This window comes from Monodon monoceros, unplaced genomic scaffold (assembly GCF_005190385.1).
Source record: "Monodon monoceros isolate NGI ecotype Baffin Bay Population unplaced genomic scaffold, NGI_Narwhal_1 Super_Scaffold_3, whole genome shotgun sequence".
Classification (NCBI taxonomy): Eukaryota; Metazoa; Chordata; class Mammalia; order Artiodactyla; family Monodontidae; genus Monodon; species Monodon monoceros.
The window spans coordinates 44,964,497-44,984,969 of NW_021703780.1; the positions used below are offsets into that span (position 1 = coordinate 44,964,497).

General features: G+C 35.7%; 1 pseudogene; it reads left to right on the plus strand.

Moving 5' to 3' along the window:
* The first annotated feature begins 1,580 nt into the window (after positions 1–1,580).
* Positions 1,581–3,018, plus strand: LOC114908012 (annotated as a pseudogene).
* Positions 3,019–20,473: the final 17,455 nt, after the last annotated feature.

A 20,473-nucleotide genomic window follows, 5' to 3' on the forward strand; every position in this document is an offset into this window, starting at 1 on the left:
GAGAAATGAAAACAAATATTCACACAAAAAGCTGTAAATAAAGTTCATAGTGGTATTATTAATAGCCCCAAAGTGGAAACACCCCAACTCATGAAGGGATAAATAAAATGTAGTGCTGGAAACACCCCAACTCATGAAAGGATAAATAAAATGTAGTGTATCCATACAATGAAATATTATCTGGTCATAAAAAGGAATGAAGTACTGACACGTGTTTCAACAGGGATGAGCCTTGGAGATATTTTCCTAAATGAAAAGTCAGTCACAAAAGACCACATATTTAAGATTCCCTTTATATGAAACGATGAGATTAGGCAAATCTATAGAGACAGAGAGGAGATTAGTGGTTGCCTAGGGAAGTGGAGGTTGGGGGAAAAGGGGGAGTGACTTTAATGGGTACAGATTTCTTCTGGGGGGAAGAAAATATTCTAAAATTTTGGTGGGGATGGTTGCACAGCTCTGTGATTATACTAAAAGCCATTGAATTGTACATTTTAAATGGGTGACTTGTATGATATGTGTGAATTATATCCCAACAAATCTATTTTTTTTTAAAAAGGCACACTGTTATCAGGCTTCTGAGTAGCCCTGGATTCTAGAAATTTATATACAATGTGGAAATAAACAAAGACCACACAGATGAGATTAAGAAAATGCTATTTATTCACGTTTCTATAGCAAGGGAGTCAACCACCATCACTTGGTTTTGCCAGAAACTCAAAGGCAGGCAGAGGATTGGGAAAGCTTTTTACTGAAAAAAAGGGAAGGTTTCAGGTGTGCTCTAATTGGAGACTGGGGTGTTGGAAATCTGTAGGTGGGCTTGCTAGAGGCAGGGCATCCCATGTGATTGATTAGGTGTGTATTTGGCTTTCTCTGGTTGGCACTAAATTGAAAGTGGGAACAAGACTTAGAGAAGCTGTCAGTTGTTAATCAAATTCTGGCCATTTTGGGTCAATTTTTTTTAAGGGTTTATTGTTTGATCTTCCTGGATTTTTTGTTAGAGACAGTGATGTGACCTACAAGTCTGACTTGTAGATAGTAGGCTGGTTTCCTGGCTCTTTAGATAATGGCTTCATTTCCTAAGCTGGTTGCCACAGATTTGGGGTCAGAGTTTTATTTAATTAATTAATTAATTTATTTTATTGAAGTGTAGTTGATTTACAATGTTGTGTTAATTTCTGCTGTAAAGCGAAGTGACTCATTTATACACATATATGCATTCTTTTCTTATATTCTTTTCTGTTGTGGTTTATCACAAGATATTCAGTATAGTCCCCTGTGCTATATGGTGGGACCATATTGTTTATCCATTCTATATATAATAGTTTGCATCTGATAATCCCAAACTCTGAATCACCCTCCCCCTCCCCCATCTCCCCACTGGCAACCACAAGTCTGTTCTCTATGTCAGAGTTTTATTTTTATATATGGTTTGGGCATTGTCCACTTGTATATTCAGTCTCTCAATAAAAATGCTTCCAAAATTATGAAGGAATGAAAAAAATATATTAAAAATATACCTAAGGAGGGTCATCTGTGCCTTGCCTCTCCTTGATCCAGCCCACTCTGCTGCCACCGCAATGGCCCAAGCTGATATTGCCCTGATTGGACTGGCTGTCATGGGCAGAACTTAATTTTGAATATGAATGACCATGGCCTTGTGGTCTGTGCTTTTAATAGGATAGTCTCCAAAGTTGATGATTTCTTGGCCAATGAGGCAAAAGGCACCAAGGTGGTTGGTGCTCACTCCTTGAAGGAGATGGTCTCCAAGCTGAAGAAGCCTTGGTGAATCATCCTGCTTGTGAAGACTGTCCTGGATGTCGATTTTATTGAAAAACTGGTACACTTGTTGGACACTGGTGACATCATCAATGGAGGAAATTCTAAATACAGGGATACCACAAGACAGTGTTGAGACCCCAAGACCAAGAGAATCTTGTTTGTGGGGAGTGAAGTTAGTGGTGGAGAGGAAGGGGCATAGTATGGCCCATCATTTATGCAGGGAGGGAATAAGGAGGCTTGGCCCCACATCAAGGCAATCTTCCAAGGCATCACTGTGAAAGTGGGGACTGGAGGACCCTGGTGTGACTGGGTGGGAGATGAGTGGGCAGGACACATTGTGAAGATGGTGCACAACAGGGTAGAGTATGGAGGCATGCAGCTGATTTGTGAGGCCTACCACCTGATGAAAAACATCTTGGGCGTGGAGCACGAGGAGATGGCAAAGGCTTTTGAGGAATGGAATAGGAGAGGGTTAGAGTCATTCCTGATTGAAATCACAGCCAATATTTTAAAGTTCCAAGACCAATGGAAAATACCTGCTGTTAAAGATCAGGGACAGTGCGTGGGCAGAAGGGCACTGGGAAGTTGACCACCATCTCGACCCCAGAATACGGTGTCCCTGTCACCGTCATCAGAGAAGTGGTCTTTGTTCGATGCTTATCATCTCTGAAGGATGAGAGGATCCAAGCCAGCAGAAAGCTGAAGGGACCTCAAAAGATCCAGTTTGAAGGAGATAAGGAATCATTCCTGGGGGCATTCGAAAGGCCCTCTATGCTTCCAAGATCATCACTTATGCTCAGGGCTTTATGTTGCTAGGACAGGTAGCCACTGAATTTGGCTGGATGCTCAACTATGGTGGCATTGCCCTGATGTGGAGGGGGTACTGCATCAGCAGGAATGTATTCCTAGGAAAGATAAAAGATACATTTGATCGAAACCCAGGGCTTCTGAATCTACTACTAGATGACTTAAGTTGGCTGTGGAAACTGCCAGGACTCCTGACGGCAGGCAATCAGTACTGGTGTCCAGACAGGCATTCCCATGCTCTGCTTCACCACTGCTCTTTCTTTCTATGATGGATACAGACACAAAATGCTGCCAGCCAACCTAATCCAGTCTTAGCGAGATTACTTTTGGGTCCACACCTATGAACTCTTGGCCATGCCAGGACTGTTTCTCCACACTAACTGGATAAGCCACAGTGCTAGTGTGTCCTTGTCTTCATACAATGCCTGATCAGATTCTGTTAGGCGCCATGACTCCGCAAACAGGGGCATTCCATTTGCCACACAGCAGTGCTTCCATGGCCCTTTGACCTAATTTCTGCTCAGATCTCTCTCTCTCTTTTTTAATTTACTAGTAGTTTTATTTATTTATTTATAACATCCTTATTGGAGTATAATTGCTTTACAATGTTGTGTTAGTTTCTGCTGTATAACAAAGTGAATCGGCTATTGCATACATATATCCTCATACCCTCCCTCTTGTGTCTCCCTCCCACCCTCCCTATCCCACCCCTCTAGGTGATCACAAAGCACAGAGCTGATCTCCCTGTGCTATGCAGCTGCTTCCCACTAGTTATCTATTTTACATTTGGCAGTGTATGTATGTCCATTCCACTCTCTCACTTCATCCCACCTTACACTTCCCTCTCCCCGTGTCCTCAAGTCCATTCTCTATGTCTGCGTCTTTATTCCTGTCCTGTCCCTAGGTTCATCAGAATCTTTTTTTTTTTAGATTCCATATATATGTGTTAGCATACCGTATTTATTTTTCTTTTTCTGTATGACAGACTCTAGGTCCATCCACCTCACTACAAATAACTCAATTTCGTTTCTTTTTATGGCTGAGTAATATTCCATGATATATATGTGCCACATCTTCTATATCCATTCATCGGTCGATGGACACTTAGGTTGCTTCTATGTCCTGGCTATTGTAAATAGAGCTGCAATGAACATTGTGGTACATGACTCTTTCTGAATTATGGTTTTCTCAGGGTATATGCCCAGTAGTGGGATTGCTGGGTCATATGGTAGTTCTATTTTTAGTGCTTTAAGGAACCTCCATACTGCTCTCCATAGTAGCTGTATCAATTTACATTCCCACCAGATCTCTTTAAAAAGTGTCATAAGAGACTCCTCTGAAGAGTCAACTCAAGTCTATTTGTAAAGTAGTTCTGTGAGAACCATCACGCCCTCTGCCCTCACCTTTTGGGACAGAGCAGGAATTGAGCGTGTGCACCACAGTGTAAGCCAGCTCTGTGAGGTGGTGTTTCTCACATGTCCCCTGTGGACTTGGGAAGCAGAGTATGTTTGCTCTGATAGAGGCAGCAGCACTTATCACATAGGAGGGAAAGGTTTTTGTGGAATTTGATCAAACTGGAACCTTTGTATTATGTAGGTGAATTTCCTTTTCCCTTTACTTAATAAAAGTAAAAAGAAAAAAAAATCCCCTAGGAATAAATAAAATCTGAGAGCTGAATACAAAATACATATTCAAGGATTCATAAACTTTACTTCCTAAGTGCCTTTCCTTAGAAAATTAATTGAAGACATTTTCCAAAAAATTAGCATAAAAAGGGAAAGACATGACATTCAGAAAGAGATGATGCAATCCAGAAGAGCAGGGACCTGAAGTTCCAGGAAGAGCACTGTTTAGTACTTCTAGAGAGCAGCCCTCCAGGATGGAGGCAAGAACCCAAGATGCCTGCAGGGAGTTCTATGAGGGGAGGGAAGAGAGGGAGTTTAGAAGAGAGCTGTAGTAAAGTATAATGGTACTGAGGATATGAAAAGGGTGCAAGGGGAAAAAGAGGCAATTTACAAAGCATTAGACATGCCAGGAAAAACAATAATATATTATAGTGTTTGCAGTTTTTAGGATTTGAATTATTGCTCAAGCAGAGCCTGTAATTACAAAGGCATAATAGTACAAGCACTATTGTTTTTCAGTGAAGACAAATGTAAAACAATTAGATGTACTTATAAAACAGAACATAAATATTGTCATCCTTGATAAAGTAGAAATACAGATGACAGTGGGAAGGTGAAAACTGGGCAAAAGGCCAGGGAATGGCAGCTCATGTCATCAGGGTAAGATAGGAAGCTAGGTGATGTGTTTATAGTTGATAGAACAGGAAGTAAATGTGTCAGTTTATTACTGAGAGAAATAATGGTGTTCACATGCATTCACACACCAGCATACAAACTTGAACCTGAATTCTTCCTTAACAATACTTTGTAGACATCTCTCAGTGTAATACATTATCATTTGTAACTGAATCATACCTTTATTGCTAGATTTTTGGGTTGTTTCTAATTATTCACTATCGTCAAAAGTGCTACAAGTATGTCCTAATTTGTTTGTGTTTTTGCAATTTACCTATTATTTACCTTATAACAATTTCCTAAAAAATGCAATTCTACATCTAATGTTATCTATATGTGAAAATTTAAATCTATATACAGATTGGTTTCCAGAAATGTTTATCAACTCATATTCTCTATTTAATGTATATTTCTTGCCCACCATAGTCACCATTTTAACCCATAGCAGTCTCCTATTGGTGAGGGAGATTAGCGTTGCTTTCCTGGAAAGAAGAGTGCACCACAACAATCTTCTCAGATTTAGTCTGCATTTTCAAATTCCACCATCTCAGTGGGAGCTGGCCTTAATCCATATAGTAACCCGAATGATACCTAAAAAGCATTTCAATGCAATTGCCAACTGGAAGCTATCACAACCCTTCAAGAATAGCTTTTAAATAGTTTCAAAATGCTTTATTGCTAAATATAAAAAAGAACTATGACTTTTCATAATAGAATTATACTAGATAGACTCACCCAAAATAGTAGAGAGTAAATTCATTTAAACAGTTCAAATATCTGTGTTAGAAGAAAAAGTGGTGGATGGTGGAAGTGAAATTGTACTTTATGCTTACCAGGTGGCACTTTAAGTAATATTTTCCACAGGAAACTCAGTGATGAGTTTGTGTCTGTGTGAGTGCACGTTTATTAACAAGCATCACATCTGTCTTCCTATTTGGCTTTCTTCTGATGTCCCATCCATTTTTCTTACTCTTCATTTCAGTTCTATCACATTTATAGCATCTTTATTCACAAGATTACTCACTTTCCTGGCTCAGATTTCATGGTATTTAACAACTATAATTATACTTTTCAAGTGCTGTACCAATCTTCAGTATTACATTCCCTGTAATATTCCCTGGCAGGGATATTAGTTTTCAAAACTGCCGAAAAGCTCTTAGAGGTTTCATTTGTAAAGATGGGCTGTACTTAATTTTGATGACAGTTATTTTGTTTATAACCATACTAAAAAGATCAATCTCATTAAATGTGTGTTACAATTGGCAAATCTAAATATGGACTAAATTCTATCATCAAATTTGTAGAAGTGATCTTAGATATGAGCTCCTTGGAGTTTTTAGAGGAGAGGTGATAAAAGTAAAATATTCTTACTTTCTGGGTAACTATTGTTCAAGCTTCAAAGATAGGGTGATATATGTCCTATTTCACACAGCACAGTCCCAGTTTATTCCTGTTGTTTTAGCTTAATTAATCATCCCCCTTCACTCTCAAAAGTGTCTTGGAATGGGTGATAATTATATGATCACCCTGTTTGCAGAATTTCTACTAAATCTGAGATTACTTGATCAAAGTCGTTTAATTCTTTCTTCCATCTTCCTCTAGTACCTGCTATGTTACAAAGCTTGGATGAGTTTTTAAAAATAGTTTAAAATTATGTATATGAATATATATGTGTATATATATAATAAGATATAAAATGTCAATTTCAGACTATACACAAATGTGTATGCCCTTAAAATAAGATAAAGTGTACAGAGCCTCAAGGCAGATGACTGCATGCTATTTTTATAGACTGTCTCACTTCACATATCCTAGTATGTATATATTTTGTACCTTGCCTACTCTACTGCCATGGATCTTAGAGCAACTGTAAAGACCAATAAAATTTCTTGCTCCCTAAACCAAGAAAAACCTGCATAATATAAAACTTGCAATAACATTTGAGAAAGGATTTTTCACTAAGGACAATTGAAATTTAAATTATGCGACTATCCTGTTTATTATTATTACAAATTTGACCTAATGATAATGTCTCATCACTGAGAGAACACTGTGATGAAGACCAGTAAGTAGTTTATAATTTTTTTGCTTTGCAAAATAACTTCCTTGGTTTTAGTGATAGAATTCTTAGGACTATGTGTCAAGGTTTATTTTTCCATTTTACTTATTATGTATTTTTCACACATAGAAATGTAAAATGTAATATTTAAATGGTTCATATTCCCACCAACCAGGTAACTTAATACTATTAATATTTAAATACAACCAGCCCCCCTGCCACACACACATGAAATTTCATTTTTATACATGTATTTGTTATCTATTATTTAATAACGAATTACTCTATGACAGGTTAGCAGATTAAAGCACAGACATTTATCATTTCCCAGTTTCTGTGGGTCAGGAACTCAAGAGTGGCTTAGCTGGGTGGTTCTGGCTCAGGGTCCTCCCCTCCCAACGCTGCAGTCAGGCTGTCAGCCAGAGCGACATCATCTGGGCTTGACTGGAGCTGCAGGATCCATTTCCAGGATGGCTCACTCGCACAGCTGTTGGCAGGCCTCTGGTCTTTTCCATGAGACCTCTTTGTAGGCCTGCTTGTGTATCTTCAGGACTTGTAAATAGGCCTTCCCCAGAGCAAGTGATCTAAGAGATCCAAGAAGAAAGCTGCAAAGTCCTTTTGTTACACACCATCACTTCTGTCATATTCTGTTCATTAGCAGCAACTCACTAAACCCAGACCTCACTCCAGGGAGGGGAATTAATCTCAACTCTTGAAGTGAGGAGTAGCAAAGAATTTGTGAACATGTTTTAAAACCACCACACATGGTAAAAATGCAGGAAGCTAGTGTAAAGTGAGGACACTTGAAACGAAAACACTGCTGAGAGAAATTAAAGAAGACCTGAACAAACGGAAAAATATACCATATTCAGAGATTGGAGACTTAGTACTCTTATGATCTTAATTCACTCCAAGATGATTTGCATATTCAACATCAAAATAAAAACCCAGCAGTTTTTCTGGTAGAAATTGACAAGATGACTCCTAAATAAATATGAAAATGTGAAGGACCCAGAACAGCAAGGTGATCATGAAGAAAAATGAAAAATACACACGAACACATTTCAAGATTTACTATGAACTTAGAGTAATTAAGACAAGAGTGTTTTTGGCATAGGATAGATAAATAATTCAATGAAATAGAATAGAAAGCCTGGAAAGAGACAGATAATGTCATTTGATTTTTAGCAGAAGTGCCAAGCAATTTAAAGGGTAAATTCCTAAACTGGAAACAATCAAAGTTAATCAGTATGAAAATGAATTAATAAACTGTGGTATATTCATACTCTGGGCTATAATTACTCAGCAATAAAGAGAACAAAATACTGATACATGCAAAAACATGAATACATTTTTAATATGTTTTGCTGAGTGAAAGAAACCAGGTGCAAATGAATACATAATATGCTTTCATTTATATGAGGTTAACAGATACAACTCATCTATGGGAATAAAAATCAGAATAATAATTATGACTGGGGGATAGTGTAGACAGGGAAAGGGCAGGCTATAATTGCTTATTAATTGCAGGGTTTTTTGTTTTGTTAATTTTTTTAAATTTCTCACATAGATGATCATGCCATCTGTAAACAGTCAGTTTATTTCTTAATTCCCAATCTATATACATTTTATTTCTTTTTCTTGTCTTATTTCATTAAGTAGTACTTCCAGTAGTATGATGTTGATAAGGAGTGGTGAGAAGAGACAGCGTTGCATTCTTCCTTATCTTAGTGGGAAAGCTTTGATTTGCTTAAGTATAATGTTAGCTATTGGTTTTTTGCAGATACTTTTTTTATCAAGGTGAGGAAGTTCCCTTTTATAATTTTTATCTTGAATGGGTATTGGATTTTGTTAAATGCTTTTTTATATATCTATTGATATGATCCTGTGCTTCTCTTTTTTAGCTATTTAGTAATAGATTCCATTAATTGATTTTCAAATGTTGAACCAGTCTTACAAACCTGGGATAAATCCTTCTTGGCTGTGGTGTATAATTCTTTTTATAGATTGTTGGATATGATTTGCTAATATTTTGTTGAAGTTTTTTGTATCTGTGTTCATGAGAAACATTGGTCTGTAATTTCTGGTTATTACAGAGTACTCTGGTACATTTCAAACTAGTTCCCTTTCCCCTTGCCCTGCTGGAAGTGCAAGTGGATTTTTCTCAGATATTTACTGTGGGAACCAGGTTATGCTCCTGTATGTAATACAGTACTGTGGGGACCTCCTCATGACTGGATTCCCCCTGGAGTTTTTAACTCTCAGACTTATCTACACTGAGCCTCCAGCAATCTGTCAATTACCATCATGTTTTCCTCTCCTGGCCCTGGTTCCCTTGGTTTCTGCTCTTAAGCCTCTGCTACAGTATTCACCTGACTTCCTGTACTCACCTGTCTCTCTCTCCAATTTTGGGTGGCAGTTTGCCCTGTGTCCTCCCCTCTATTATGGAGCCAAGAAGAGTTGTTGATTTTTCAGTCTGTTCAGCTTTTTACTTGTTAGGGCAGAGTGACAACTTTCAAGTTTCCTACATGTGGAACTGGAAACCAGAAATCAATAAATATATTTTTTTACAGTGAAGTTTTGTTTTGTAATATGAAAAAGTTGTTTTAAAATTTAGTATAAAGTAAGAACACTCTCCACTCATGACAGATTGATTTGACATATCATTTAAACTGAGCAAATGATGATCTTTGAAAAGACACTTTTAATTACACCACAAGTTCTTCAAAGCATTTTGTATATTCCCCAAATATAATATACAAAATAAAAATTTGTCTTGCTATTAGAGGTTTCAGAAGAATTATTCTTTTTGATCGTTCATAATATTAACTGATGTCAAAGAAATGTAAAATAATTTTAAATGGTTAGGCTGGCTTAGAGGTAAAAGATAACTTGAGCCATATGTTAACATCAAAAGAAAAGATTTAATAGAATCATTGAAAATTATAATTTTAAATTTAAAAAGACCTTAAAAAATAGACTACTAAATTTGTTGAGAGACAACTGACTCAACATTTTTATTGAAGTCAGTGTTAGTGACATATAGATTTCTGCATCATCATGTATCATTCACTGTCATCATCTCAAAAATGATACAAATATGCTGTCTTTTGGAGCAGTCAAGTTAATCCTAGATTGACACGTGTTACTCAGACTGGGTAGTCATGTTGTGGTTTTATTTAACACAACTCTGTAATGAACTTGCCTATCCAAAGATAACTCTTCTAATCTCCTACCCTAGGATTCTGAATATTAAAGTTACTGCTTTCATCTAAGCCAAAAAATCAAATGAACAACTGTAAATGAGCATTATCTATGATCATTACAGTAAAAGCTACAATTTTTTGTGTGCCTCTTATGTGTGAGGCACTTTACAGACATTATCTCACTTAATTGTCTTTATCATCACCCTGCCAGTATGGGGGTCCCTATATTGTAGGTAAGGGAATAGACTCAGATTGCTTAAGTAACTTGTGTGAAATCAAACAGTTAAGAGGCAGACAAGTTAGGAGTCAAAGTAATGTCCTTCTACTACAGTGAACACTGTGAATAGATTCTGCAAGCAAAAAATAAGAGTTTTTGCATTCAATAAACTGTATCTAGAGAAAGAGGGAAAAAGTGAATTGTTATGTAACAAGGTTAGAAATAATTTAAAGACTAAATACATATTTGAAAAATTCAGATAATACTTCAAAGAGTAAATTTTCCTTTTGAGGAAAATGGTCAGGGAAAAATTCATGATAGCAGGTTTGGAAATGTGTATTTGAAGGATGGAGAGGACTTGGGTACCCAGAGATGAAAGAATATGTGGCAGCAAGAGGTAGAAGACCCAGGGATAAAAGGAGGTGAGAGGGAGATATTTGAGTAGTGAAGGGGACATTTTTCCTAAGGATGCACTTTGAATACATGCTTATACAAGTGTTACATGTGTTAACATTATCACCTTTTAATATTTCATGATGAAGTTGTTTGGGAATGACACATTGGGAAGATACTGACAAAAATAGAAAGAACATTTTTCTATGCTTAGAAAGGGAGGTAAATTCAGGTGGAGGATATAATATTGGGCATAGATAATTAGAAAGCATCAGAGAGAGCAGATATTTTGGGGGAAAATACAAATAAATGGAAATGACAAAAAACATAATGGGTTGCTAAAAACAAATTTTAAGTTATTGACATTTTTTTCTGCTTTGACTATTTGTAGAGTGACTCAAAAATACATAATATGCCATGAAAAACTAGAGAAAATGAAAGAATCAAGGGAAAATGTTAAGCTAACTTTTATTGAGCATTTCCTATGTGCCAGGCTTTCTGGCAAATATTTTATATTATTTTATTTGTTGCTCAGCATGTCTGTGAGTTAGAGCTCTTATTATTCCCATTTTATAAATAAAGAATTTGAGGTTAAAAGAGAGTAAGTCACTTTCTCAAGACCTCAGAGCTGGTTAGGGGCAGATCTTGGGCTTTAACTCCAAAGTTTGGGCTCCTCGCCACCTACTGATACTACTGCAGATGAATGATATTCTCATGGAAGCTGAGACAATAGACAAATTTAGGCTTTGTGCATGAGAGCACACTAAGGTAATATAATTCATCCAATTTTATGGCATACTTTATGACTAGGTCCTAGTTTCACTCTAAGTTAATTTCTAAAACTTTATCATAACTTATTTCATGACTGGAATCTCCAGTATCTTCTCTATAAGGCTAATACCACCACTTGTCTGAAGTAAGTTTGTATTTCATGCTAAAGTCCTTCTGATTTAAATTTATTATTGGTATCAATATCCTTAGTGGCTGGAATTAGTTTGGCCTTACCAAGAAATAAACAAACAACAAACACTTCCCTCCAAAACAAAACCTATTCACTAAAGGAATAGATGATAAAACAGCATTTACTGTATCTTGAAAACTGTCAATAAACCTGTACCTATGAGCTTCTTAATAGATATTGTAAAATATCTTCTGAAATTTTCTATTTAGAAAATATCTGGAAACCAAAGCTCTAATTATCATCAGTCACCGTAATGTTTAAACTCAGTAGCTTTTACTTTGAGGAAAAAAATTGCCGTTTGGCAATAGGAATACATAAAACCACGTCATAAGCCCCCAGGCTTTATTCTCTGAAACTTTTACTAAAAATTCTAATTGCTTAGAATTTTGTTTTAACTTTACCTTAGGAAAAACAAAACAAAACAAAATAACAATATGAGAATATGAAAACTCTGGGTTATCATAAATGCATAGGTTTCATTTCTTTTTGAGGATTAAAATCTTCATTTGAACATAAAAATGACAGTGTGTTTTGCAGATAGCTGTCTAAAACAAAGTTAACAAATTTGAGCTTTTATTTAACTCTATATTATACTGTTAAGCATATCAGATTATAAGAAGTTCGTGTTGTGAAAATACATTTTTAAAGCCTGTGATTTTTCTTCACCAAATGGTACGTAAATATCTTATGTAGTCAAACTATTTCTTTGCACACAACACGATCTGAAGCCTGAAATTTCAATGAATATTGAAATTCAAAGAATATTTAAAGAATAGGCCAGAGAGTTAATTAATTAAAAATAAAAATTCCCTGTTCTATCCCCAGTGTTCTAATTCATTACCTTTGGAATGGGACTCAGAAACTATATGTTTACTAAATATTTCATTATGTTGAATGCAGTAACTCTGGAGATCATACTTGGTGATATACTGATAACATTTTTTTGCCAAAATTTTTAGACTTTTACTAATGGGGGAAAGACCAACCTGGAAATTTGTTATTTAAATTTAAATATTTGTGTTTAGTATTGCAACCTGCTTTGCTTTCAAAATCTCAGCTCTGATTTCTGACCCTGATAATCATGAAATGTAGCTTGAAAACAACTTGAAACCTGATTAAAACATAAAATATCAGTTTGAGAACAACTTGGATTACTACCCAGGTAATAAGGACAGGAGGAGTTCAGATCTTAAAAGAAGAACAATAAGATGAGACATATTTGGCATTGCTTTGCTCTCTCAGTCCTGACTGAGAGGCTGAGCATATGAGCAGAAGTTTCAGCAATTCTGTAGATCACGATGGGAGTGTGGGCACTGGAGTTCCAAGTCCTAGAAGGAAGGAGGGCTTTTGTGACTGTGGTACGTGCATCTATGTATCTATATATTTCTCCCCACCCTCTCTTGATTAATGATATCACTTCTGGAGCCAGAACAAACTGGATTTAAGTCGTGAGTGTTTTGGAGTCAGTTACCTAATGTTCTTTATCAGAACCATTTTTTCATTTGTTCATTCACTTGATAAATATATAATGTGTGTCAACTATATCCCAAGACTTTGGTGTCTATTCTATTTTATTTTTGAGATTTTTTTCATGTTATGTCTTTGATTTTTTTTTCTTTTTCTCTTTCTTATTCTTTTTTTTTTGGCTGCACCATGCAGCATGCGAGATCTTAGATCCCCAACTAGGGATTGAACCCGTGCCCCCTGCAGTGGAAACACGGAGTCCTAACTGCTGAACTGCCAGGGAAGTCCCTGATGTCTAGTTTAAAGGATAATACCTACTTCATTAGGTCATTGTGAGGATTATAATTTGGTGATTTTCAGCATCTATCACAATGACTGGTGTATAATAGTGCTCAATAAATATATGCTGAAGAAAGGAACTGATTAAAGCAGAAGTATCAGACTTCTAATGGGAATCTCTTTTTGCTTCATATGTTTTCACTTACTTTCTAAAAAAATCTAAATGTCATATGTTACTATTGTTTAATTTAATTGCCACAGTATCATTATAAAAAGTTTGTCATAATTAATAATTTTATTTCACACATGTAAACAAAAAGTAACTCAAAGGGAGATGACAGGTTCATGATATTTTCTCTAAATCTTATTCAAATTTATATTCTGTTTTTTGTTTGTTTTAAGCTAGATTCTTCTTTTTTATTGTGATATAATCAATATATAATATTGAATTAGTTTTAGGTGTACAGTCTAATGATCTGGTACATGTATGCACTGAAAAATCATTACCACCATAAGTTTAGTTAACATCTATCAACCACACAGAGTTACAAAGTTTTTTTTTCTTGTGATGAGGACGTTTAAGATTTACTCTCTTACAAACTTTCAAATATACAGCATAGTTTTTTTCACTATAGTCACCATTACACCCCCAGGACTTAGTTATCTTATAGCTGGAAATTTGTACCTTTTGACCACGTTCATCCTATTTTGCCCATCTCCTAACCACTGTCTCTGGCCACCACCAATCTGTTCTCTGTATCTATGAGTTTTTGTTGTTGTTTTTTAGATTCCACATACACATCAGATCATACAGCATATGTCTTTCTCTGTTTGACTTATTTCAGTAAGCATAATGTCCTCAAGGTCCATCCATGTTGTTGCAGATGACAGAATTTCCTTCTTTTTAAGGCTGAATAATATTCCAATCTATGTATATACCATATTTTCTTTATTCATTCATCCATCAATGGACACTTAGGTTGCTTCCCTATCTTAACTATTGTAAATTATGCTGCAATGAACATGGGGGGGGTGCAGATGTCTTTTCAAGGTAGTGATTTCCTTTCTTTTGAATAAATACTCAGGGTGGAATTGTTGCATCATAGATTAGATTCTCAACATTGTTCTTATGAAAACTTTTCTAACCTCGGTAAAATTCTTCCAAATTCAGGATAAAATTCATCTTAAACCAAGGTTAGGCTCTCCAGCCTTTAGAGCCAATGGTGTTCAGCTTGCTATCCACCAATGATACGTCTGATTATTTGACTATTGGATTCTGTGTAACATTAGCTCTTTTCAGATACAAAACAAAATACTAATGTTTGCTAGGTATGTGTGAATATTTCACATATGATTTACAATAGATTATAAAATATGCATTCTAAAAATGAATAAAATTGTCATCTGAAAACATTTTATAAGAAAACCATATGAATTTTAAAATATCCTTTCTATGATAAAGCTGATCCTATAGGTATAAGGTAAAAATAAATTAAGAATGAGAGGACAAGCATCAAGACTGGGTTTTTTTTCTTTTTTTAATTTCTTCTACTCATCTTAGAAATCTTCCTTAATTGGGATCTCTTGCCAACACCCTCCAGTAACAGAACATTGTATCTGAACTTCTATACATCTTTAACTCACAACTGAGAATCGCCTTCATTTTCCTGGCAGGAGTAGTTTTTCCTCTTTACCTTTCAACATAGCTTTCAATAATAAAGCTGCTTAATTTTGGTATTCCTTATCTTTTGACTTAGGTTGTATTAGTATCATTTCGGTCTACTTGCACAAAATTTTAGTTACTTTGCATTTTATCATTCTTATAGTTATTCATTTATTTATTCTTTCAATATTTATTGTGTAGAAACTATTGATATCAAAGTTGCCAAGTCTGATATTTGCTGTCAAGAATCTCGGTCTGTTGGGAGTGGGGGTACTGGTGGAGATGGATGCTAGGATTGACATACAAAGAGAAAGTGCTGAAGCTTTACAAATTAGCTTAAGTCTTAAGTGACTTCTCTGTATCTACAGATTTGTTTTAAAATCAATTGAAGAAATTTAAAGACTGATGATATAAAGATTACAAATGCAGCTTACTGGAAGTTTCCTATACTGGTCTACATTTGAAAACCCATTAAAGGAAAGCAAAACCAAACAACTTGCCTGGATGTTTGGTGCTATTCTTGACTTAACTAACTAGTAAACCCTCTCTTCCATATCCTATCATATGGCCTAGGATCCAGCACCTGCCAGATGCTTGTGAAGGTATCTGGAAATTGAGATACTTAATAAACTTTTTCACTATTCAGTAACATTTTTTTTTTTTTGCCTGGATTTGTGCAATCATCTTTGGCTTCTTCTAGCACAATTCTAGTTCCCTATAATTATTTTTCTAAATAAAGGTGGGACACTCACAAAAAATGATAGGAAATATTACTTGAGATATAATTTCAGTTTAGAAATTGATAAATTCTACCCACTAACTTAGAGAATTCTTATTTTTTTAAAATGAAATTTCAAAACACATTGTTATATTAGTGTCATCTTTAATTGCTGGAAATCACACGAGGCAGGCTGCCTCCATTATGTGTTTAGACTAAGTGCCCCCTAAACTACAAGGAATGGCCTACAGAGCAACCCACCTTCATTGAAGTCTTGGCTTCTCAGATCTGGAAACAGCCTGAAATTCAGGGTAGGGTGGAATTCACCCTCTGAAAACTTAACACGTAGCCCTAAAATGTCTTTTGTAAAGCCATATATCTTGTACTTTAGGTCTTTAAACAATTTTAGTGTCTCTAATTTAATTATTGTGTAATAGTTATTCTTTTGAGCACCTACCATGCTAGTTACTGTATTGGGTGCTTTACATATTTTTACATAAAAGCCTCAAAAAATCCCTGTAGTTTTTCCCATTTTAGACTGTAGGAAAACTGAGGCTTAGATTAAATAGCTGCTCAAGGTCAATCCATTTCTTACCAAGCTGGTGTCAGACCAGAGCCTGTCTTTGCTCTTGGTCTTCTGTCACTGAGAGCACTTTGTCTGGTTTCCCAGCAGGTCAAAAGCAGAGACAAGGATTGGATGGTTGTCTGATGCTAACACAGGAGGAAAGAGGGTAGATGGGGGTCTGGAGGGTTGAGAAGTGCTGTATCCACTCTCTCTGAGAGTCTGGCTCTCCCATGGAGGCCCTGTGAGGTTGCAGCAGGAAGCAGGAACTATTTCTTAGACCCAAATGAGATCTGTTTGTGACTCAGGGGCAATGCCTGAGTCCAAGATGATGACCAAGGCCAGCGATGTGGGGCGTTTGGAACTCCCAGACTAGCATGTGTCCTGCGATTGGGCAACCCTTCCACCATTTTTGCCTAGGTTTTTTTAAAAATTATTATTATTATAACCATCACAAAAGTACAAAATTTAAAAATTTAACAGATAATTTGTAGAACTCTGAAACCTGTGGACCCAAAGTTGGTATATCCTGATTCAGAAGGGGTAATTATCTGATAACTAACCATAGAAACTTTAACAGATATTTGAGTAACAGCCGGTCTAGATGGGCTTTCATTGGGAAGCTCTTTCAGAGGAGGAGAAACAAAAAGTCCCTTTTACCAATTTGCAACTAGTCTGGGGGCTGGTGCTGATTCTAGGAGACATTTGTTTTTAGCTAATGGGTTGTTTTCTTTTCAGCTTACCTAGACAAAATTTGAGCTTATCACATTAATGCCAAAAATACTTGCAGGTTTTTCAGAAATTACATCTGTGTTCAGCACTATATTTGAGAGAAAGTTACAATAGGGACCCTGCAAATAACTAGTACAATGCCCATAATGTCAAGATAATGTTCTTCTTTTGTAACAGGGTGAATTGACAAAAAGCATTGACACTAGCCCATCTCTGCTCTCAGGAGAGCTGTTAGGAAGGCTATGGAATGAAATTGGGGACAATAAAAGGACCCTCTCATGTCATTTGTAAAATTCTTTATAGCAGCCCTTGAAATTAAATGCATTCTTTATAGCTATGCTTATATTGTAGTTTTATTCAAGTACTTATTTGAGATCTTTGGGGAAAATTGTTCTTACAGGCATAGAAAAAGTTGTAAAAGTGAGGTGAAAATAGAAATAAATAAATGCTAGTGCTTAAACAGGATTCCCTAGGTTTAGAGGGCTCCAACGGAGACCATATAAACAAATAATTAATAATATGTCAGATAATAACTGGTTCTTTTATTTATGTGTGGAGTCAAAATGTCTTTTCATCTCAGAAACAAAACAAACATGGATGTGCTCAAAATCAGACTATTGAAGGAAACCACCTGAATGTAAAATAGGTTTCAGTGCTTTTCCATGCTGATCATAACACTTTCACCACTTACTGGAAAATTATTACATAGCATAAATCATAACAAACACATTGGGTAATTTTTATTACTCTAATCCCAAATATCCATGTAATGGAATAAAAGCTCTAAATTTTTCTCTAGACTTCACTTAGCTCTGTTAGGTAAACACCTCTGGCTTCTCAGGGAGATTCTTCCCACAGCTTTCATTATTGATTTGTTTCCTAAGCTTTGGGCAAGATCTGTATTGAACGTAATCAACCTACCAACCAACCCACCACAGAAACCAACCAACCAACATGTACACACAATTTGGTTCTAAACTGTTTTACCATGAAGAGCAGAAAATATGTTCTTTTAGATGTCTGAAGGAGGTATATGTCATCTTTTAAAACTGTTTTCCTTGATTAAGAAAGAATACAAAGGAAAGAATAATTATAAAAAATTAGTTTTCAATGGAGGAATGACTATTAGCTTAAAATGGTAATTACCAGGAAGGATCACACTTTTTGGTACTGATCATGCAGCCATAAGGAATCACGCCATCTCTAGTTTAGGGTTGTACTTTGCAATTGTCATTAATGCTATTCACAGATATTTGTGATTCTCCTTCTTGAGGTCTGTAGAATGGAAATTTCCTGCTTTTCAAAGTTAATTTTGGCCAGGTGACTTGCCTTGCCAGCGAAATGTAAGAAGTGATCCAGGTTGTTTCTGGAAAGAAGGGTTCAGAACAGAAGTGTGACTTGCCTCAGCCTTTCTCTATGATATGGTGATTCCAGACAATAGCTGCTGTGTTAGCTTGGTTCCCAGAATGAGGACGACCCAGGGCAGAGCTGTAGCCAGACCAGGAGGGACCAGGAGCATCCATGATAAATATGCCTTGTTTAAAGGTACTGAGATTAGGGTGTTTGTATTACTGAGTCTTCACTAATGGTGTCCCATGTCATCCACTTTCTATGGCAAGAGTCAGCAGAGACATATAATGGCTCACACCCATCTACATGCTCAGAGTCTAAAAGGGAATATATTTGGGGAAAAGTCAGGAGAGACAGGGAAAGAGAGAGGTTAGTTATGGGAGGGAAGAAACATTTAGAGAAGGGAAGAGGAAGACCTGAACATATTTTGATTATTTTTCATTCAAATAATTGTTACCTGGGGCGTTCATTTTTCTCACTTAAAGAGTATATTATGAAGAAAAGAACTTGGGAAGGAAAGCATAAAAGCTTATTTTAAGTAAATTCCCATATAAATTCATTTCAGTACACATGTAGGATGATTGGAGAGTAAAAGAGCCTATAAAATTCATGTTCCAGCGTGAAAAGATTGATTGTGGTCTTAATGTCTCTGTGGAACATTCAGAGATCACTGATGGTGATTGTTAGCAAATGTAGTTGATGTACATGAAGGTGAAGATACCACTTCTGCTTGCCTGATGACAACAAATACAACATATGTTGAAAAGTGGGAAGTTCAGATCCTCAAACATTTTTTCTGAACATCATCAGTCAGTTGCATGGACTCATTATTTATTTTTCTTTAAGACACCACTAAGAAGAAAGAAAATTCCAATTCTAAATAAGTCAATTTGTTTGCTACTAAAATTACCCATTCAATACCAACAGAAGAGATTGTATACATTAACTATGCTGCAAACAAATAAAAATAATCAAAACAAAAAGACAGGTGCACTCAGACTCTTCCATTAGATTCTGAAGCTAATTCAAGAATCACACAGTGTTTGCCACATGCTTTGTTCATGAACCATGATGTATTGTCCCATCACCCAACAAAAGAAAACAACAAAAACAACAATAAGAAAACAATGGTTAACTTTCAGAATGCTTAATAATTATTAGGACTTGGAAAAAGTGCTTTAATATGAAAAGTTATTTAATCCTCTCCATCACACTGTTAGGTAGGTACTACTAATCCTGTTTTACAGAGGAAGACAATGGGCCAGAGAGAGGCTAAGTGACTTGCCTGTAGTCTCATGGTTAATGGGTGGTTAAATCAAGAATCAAACCCAGATTAACGGGGTTATAGGGTCTGAAGTCTTCTACTCTGCTTTCTTGGAAAGAGGGCAGCAAATTGGCGGAATCTAGGCATAAAGTCAGAATCTGATTTCCAGTAATGGAGATTGGCTCTTATTTTGTATTTAAAATTTTAAAATACTATTACAATGACAAAACTATATTTTTAAAAGGAATCCATCTTTTCTCTTACTCTCTATGGTTAAACTATGTTTACTTTTTCTTTGTTATTCCAGATTTTTTCAAATGCATACAGAATTTTTATATAGTTGTAGGTGTATAGAATATATAATTTTATATTCTATTTATTTTATTTTTCCACTAAATAATTCTATATACCAATGCAGTTTTTAATAATTTTACATTTTAATGGATGTCTAATATTCCACAGAGTTGATATACTAAAATTTATTAAATTATTTCCTGCTACTGGCCATTTAAGTTGTTCTTGAGTACTTCATTTTATAAATAATGCTGTAATGGATTTTCATGAACTATTTCCTTAGAAAAGTATATTATCATGATCTACTTATAATTCATGAATTTTATTGCCAAATTATGTTCTAGTTTATTCTGTCATCAGCGTATAAGTGCAATACTGTTACCATAATTTTAATAGCATTTGGAATTATTATTTTAGGTTTT